Source organism: Solanum tuberosum, unplaced genomic scaffold (assembly GCF_000226075.1).
Source record: "Solanum tuberosum cultivar DM 1-3 516 R44 unplaced genomic scaffold, SolTub_3.0 scf00209, whole genome shotgun sequence".
Classification (NCBI taxonomy): domain Eukaryota; kingdom Viridiplantae; phylum Streptophyta; class Magnoliopsida; order Solanales; family Solanaceae; genus Solanum; species Solanum tuberosum.
Genome location: NW_006239134.1, coordinates 194,601 through 201,069, shown reverse-complemented (window position 1 = coordinate 201,069; position 6,469 = coordinate 194,601).

The window sequence follows — 6,469 nt, the reverse complement described above, 5'->3', positions numbered from 1 at the left end:
TAACACTAATGATGATTCAACCCCATTCATCAACACTATTCCTCCTTCTGTGGAATCCATTAATCGAACTCCTAATCGTGCAAATCTATGCATGTCATTTTGCTAACTCTTTATTACCTTCTTCAAAATGGGCGGTACTACCCATAGATAACCTGCTCAAGGAATCATCAACAACATTAGCCTTACCTGGGTGAAAAAGAATACTCATGTCGAAATATTTGAGTAATTCTAACCACCTCATCTGTCTGAGACAAAGCTCTTTCTGACTAAACACATACTGAAGACACTTGTGATCGGTGAACACATCTACATGAACACCATAAAGATAATAGCGCCATATTTTCAAAGAAAATACTACAACAACCAACTCTAAGTCATGGGTTGGGTAATTCTTCTAATGAACTTTCAACTGTCTGGAGGCATAAGTTATAACATTGCCATTTTGCATTTACACACAACCCAAACCAACTCTAGACGTATCACAATACACCACGAAACCTTGTGTACCTTCTGGTAAGGTCAACACTGGGCAGTAGTTAACCTCTTTTTCAATTTCTGAAAGCTTTTCTCACAAGCTTCAGACCATTGAAACTTCACTGTCTTCTAAGTTAACTTGGTCAAAAGAGATGAAATAGATAAAAATCCCTCAACAAACCCTCTATAATATTTAGCCAAACCCAAGAAACTCCTAATATCAGTTGGAAATATGGGTCTAGGCCAATTCTGCACTGCCTCAATTTTCTGAGTATCAACTTTAATTCCCTCTCCAGACACAATGTGGCCTAAAAATGACACAGACTCAAGCCAAAACTCACATTTAGAGAACTTGGCGTACAACTCTCTATCTTTTAAAGTCTGAAGAACTAATCTGAGATGGCTAGCATGATCTTCTTCATTCCTTGAATAGATTAGTATGTCATCAATGAAGACGATAACAAATATATCTAAATAAGGTTTTGAAAACTCTATTTATAAGGTCCATGAACGCTGCAGGTGCATTGGTCAAACCCAAGGACATGACCAGAAACTCATAATGACCATAACGGGTTCTGAAAGCTGTCTTTGGAATATCACATTCCCTTACTTTCAACTGATAGTAGCCAGATCTGAGGTCTATCTTAGAAAAATATGAAGCACCTTGAAGTTGATCGAAAAGATCATCAATTATCAGAAGAGGATACTTGTTCTTAATGGTAACCTTGTTCAACTGATGGTAATCTATACACATCCTAAGGGAACTATCTTTCTTTCTCACAAATGGGACCGGAGCGCCCCAAGGTGAGATACTTGGTCGAATGAAACCTTTCTCTAAAAGAACTTTCAACTGCTCCTTTAACTCTTCCAACTCTGTCGGTGCCATTATGTATGGAGGAATATATATATGATGAGTATTTGGAAGAACATCTATATCAAAGTCTATTTCTCTCTCAGGAGGAATCCGGGTAGATCATCTGGAAAGACTTCTGGAAACTCTTTTTCTACTGGAACTGACTGAATAGGAGGTATCTCAACACTAGAGTCATTAACTCGGACTAAGTGGTAGACATACCCCTTAGAAACTAACTTCCTTACCTTAAGGTACGAAATGAAACGACCCTTAGGCACTGCTGAACTGCTTTTCCACTCTAATACTGGCTCATTTGGAAACTAAAACTTGACAACTCGAGTTCTACAATCTATTGATGCATAACAGGCATGAAGCCAGTCCATACCTAGAATGACATCAAAATCTACCATGTCTAACTCAATTAAATCATCCATGGTACTCTTGTGATTAATGGAAATGGGACAATCACGATAGACTCTCTCTGCTAGAATAGACTCACCAACAGGTGTAGAAACACTGAAGGGTTCACAAAGTTGCTCAGGAATAACATCAAAATTCAAAGCAACATAAGGAGTTACAAAAGATAAACTTGCCCCTGGTTCTAGCAAAGCATAAACAGTAAAGTCATGGACTTGGATCATACCAGTGACCACATCTAGCGAATTCTTTTGCTTTTGGCAACTATTGATAGCATATAAGCGGTTTGTTTCCCCGCCAGTACCTGAAGTAGCTCCTCGAGGTGCAGCTCTGTCTGGTAGAGCAACTGAAGAAAGTTGGGGCCTATTACCCCTATTACCATTACCTTGCATGTTCTCAGGACACTCCCTCATAAAATGACCGTTCTGACCACACTTGAAACAACCAGTAGAGCCCTCACGACAAATACCTGAGTGGTTTCTGCGACACTTAGCACATGCAGGAGGCTTACTACCCCTTTGTGCCATACTGCCTTGAGAATAGGCATGTTTAGCTCTGAAACTCTGGGAATTCTGACTATTGTACTCACTTTTGTTCTTAGGTGCAGGTGCACTAGCAGATGATGAAGCATGTCCTTTATGCTTATGGTGGAAAGAAGACCGGTTCGCATTACATTTTTGCTTCCCAAACTCATTTCCTGATGTCTTAGCTCTCTTATTCTTAAACTCTTTTCTATCCTTCATCTTATCCTCCTCAACTTGTTGCACATGGATCATTAGCCTTGCTATGTCCATATCCCCTATAAGCATAGCTACATTGCCTTTTTTGCTTGACTGACGAGACAACCCAGCAACAAATAAACTCATCCTGCTTCTCATGTCAGCAACCATCTCCGAAGCATAGCGGGAAAGTTGTGTGAACTTCAGACTATACACATGAACACTCATAGACTCCGGCTTAAGGGTGAGAAACTCTCTTATATTTGCCTCTCGCAACTCACGGGGAAAGAAATCCCCCATGAAAGCACTCTCAAACACAGCCCAAGTCACTATTGGCCCATCCTCATCCCTATTCTTTTTTCATTGGTCGAACTAGATTCTAGCGAAACCCTTCATTTAGTATGCAACTCGTTCCACCCTCTCAGCATCTACAACATGCATAATCTCAAAAAAATTCTGAAGTTCTTCAATAAAATTCTCTGGATCCTCTGTGACACTTGAACCTGTGAAGCTTGGTTGATTCATCCTTAAAAACTCACGGATCCTTGAAGTATTATCCACTTCCTATCGATTATATCTCTGTCCAACTTGATGGGTCGCAATTTGACTTAACATCCGGATAGCTTCATGAAATTCAACATTGGTGACCTCTCGCACGAACGAGTTAGAGAGAGACCTTTATAGAGATACATTCTATCACACAAAGTGAGTATGAAAGAAGTGAAGGACTTCCTAAGTGTTGCAACCTCCTAATTATAGATGTGGTGCGCTTCATACCGATAAATAGGACTCTACAAATATGGCTACATAGACTCCCTAGGACTCTTGAACTCTATGCTCTGATACCAAGTTTGTCATGCCCCAAGCCTACAACCCGAGCGAGACTGGAACTCGAGAACCATTGCTGGCCCCAAGCAAATCCTTGGCCTGACTTACTTACTTAGCGAAAGACTTAGACATAAGAAAGAGAATCCAAATACTAGATAACTCAACATGTCTCAAATTGAACTCATAATGTTTTAAAAATAAACATTTAACTTAGCCAAAATGGCAACTCAAATCTAAACATAAGCCAATAACAAAATGATGACGAATGAACTAACATTTGGCTGACTATCTATGAAGCCTCTAAAACAACTGAGATAGATGTTGGGACAGGCCCATGACATCCTAATGAACTAAAATGATAAAGTAATGAAAAAGGGGATCCTCATAAATGCAAGAAGGCTCACCAACAACTCTGAAGCTCAACTGGATCAACGATGCGCTGGATGTTGTTTCTAGTTACCTGTGGCTGCATCATAATAAGATGCATGTCAACTAGCATCAGTACATTGAATGTATGAGTATGTGAGTTGGAATGCTAAACACAACATAGGCCTGAAAAGAATCTGAAAGGAACTGAAGAACTTACCTGGCTCAACTCAACTCCACATAACTGAACTCATTTCAATATAAAGAAGTTTAAAAACAAGTGCAATAAAAGAAAAACTATTTAAAACATGATGTCAACTCTTTGTGTATGCAAATATACATATAACTCTGAGATGTATGTAAAAATGCAAATAAACTGATGTATATAAAAATACAAAATACTGTTGTGGGAGTTTCTCTAACCAACAACCATCACTTAAGAGCTATAGTGATGATACAACACTTTACCTCACGCTGCCAAGGACCATCATATACCTTGCCACGAGTATTTGACCTAACTCACTAAGTGGATCCACTAGTCTATGCTAAAAAGCATTAAAGAATTCATCTAAAAAGTATGACCCTTTTCTACCCATGATGGCTACATGGTTTATGGGGGTTGTGGGTTCTCTGAACGCTCCCCTATATCGGTGCTCAATACTACTCCCAAAATATGATACTAGCTCTTTATGTTTAAAAACATATTTCTTTCTGTGATTTGAGATAATTTCTCAAAAACTTAAGCTCAAAGGCTATCTTTGAAATCAAAGTTTCCCCTCTTGCTTAATTATGAAAGCATTTACTCTTTTATGAAAACTTGCCCGAAGGCTCTTTGGAAATCGAGGTTTCCTTTCTTGTTTAAATATGAAAACATTTTAAACTCTTTGGGAATACATAGTCCCCATATACTTTTGAAGAAATGACTTCAAGCTTAATCTTTACTCTTTACTCAACTTTAACTTTAAGTCTTAAAACAAAGTTAAAAGAATTTGCAAAACACTTCTTGAAAAGACTCTAAGAACTTCCTAGACTTGATTCTTGACTTTCCTTGAATTTGAATTTATGGATTCAAGGTTATGATTCATGTTTCTGGATGATTTCTATATGTTTAGAAGTCATTTAGAGTAGTTAGAATCAATGGAAAGTGTTAGTACATTTTTAGAAGGACTTAAATAGGCTAAACGACGAAAACTGGTGAAATCAATGATTTGGGCGCATCCCGGGCGCGTCGTGTCAGCCCCAACTTACTGGGGCTCAAATCTGGCGCGCGGTGCCATTTCCTCGTGCGCTACGGGGGCGTGTCGCACTAGCCTCCCTTCAGGCAAAATTCTGACGAACTTTTGATCTCGTTTTCTGATCCTAAATCGTTTTAATCCGATTGTTTTTCTCAAATTCACTTTAGATTCATGTACCCAAATCATATACAGAAAATATAACCCAAACAACTCAAGGAAACAACATTTTAACATCAAGAAACTCCTTAATCCCAACTCATATTCAAGAACGAAATTAATTCAAGAACAACTATCAAGAACATCAAATTCTCAATCTTTTTAGGACGAAAATACGCTGAATTAAACATGCTTGGCGCGTGGGTGAACTAACCCAACGCTATGTGATCCCACATACCTTGTAGGGATCACCCCCGATGAAATCCACAAGTTAAACTCGACGAACTTGACGATATCCTTGCTTCTCCTTCTCTTTTCTCCTCTTCTTTCCTCTTCTCTAAAACCCTAACTCTTTTCCAAATGTATAAAACTGACCAAGTTCAGTTTAGACCCTTAATTAATTCACTAAAATGAATTTAATTAATTGGATAAGAAAAAGACTGAAATACCCTTCAAAAATCCGGATTTGACATTTTCTTATTTGAACAGTCCAACTTCCAATAGGCGTGTCTCCCTAATACGAACTCGTATTTGCTCAAAATTGGCAGCGTTGGAAAGATCGTTCCAAGAGATTTCCAACCATACCTGGAAGTACATCTAACTCATCTTGAGCTAGAAGTTATGTCCATTTGAAGTTGACCAAAAACTCACTATTTCCTAACTTAAGTAAATTTCTAGATTTTTCCTTCTTTCCAAAAATGACTATTTCCAATTATTTTCTTCTTCCTATTTATTTCAAACAAGGTAACTCAGCCGCGCTATGCGCGGTCGTAAAATATTATATCAAAAATATAAATTAACCATTTCATATTATTTGAATATAAAAGAGTTTTTAGTTCAAATTCAATTAAATAGATAAAAATTTAAATTTGAATTCATTTTATTATTCACATTGAACTAATTTCTAACAAATAAAATATACTATAACATAAAGGAAGAAAAGGTACTTTTTCAGTTTTCGTTAAACATAAATTGATTAATGTCATATAACCAACTTCAAGATAAACAAAGCTCATTAATAAAAGTACGTGAGAAAAAAAGAAGAACATGGTCCATTCACTCCATCCATAACAAAGTGAAGATAATTGTATTTTTATGTCGGAAATTATGACGTATACAAATTTAAAAAGTAGAGTTTAGAACATAAAATAAAAAACAAAACCGATCATTTTGTGTAATTTTAAAAAAGACTAAATCAACCGATAATTATATGATAATTGAAATAGATTGTATAAGATGTATGAAAATAATTTGATAAAATATAGAAATTGTAATGTCTAAAACGTAAAAATGAGCATTCGTAAATTATATTTAATTTAAATTGTTAAGTATAGTTGGATTGCCTAGCTAATTCTATTATAGACATGAAGGTGACATTTGGATAATCAAAATGTTATAATAATTTTGGTCACTTCACAGAT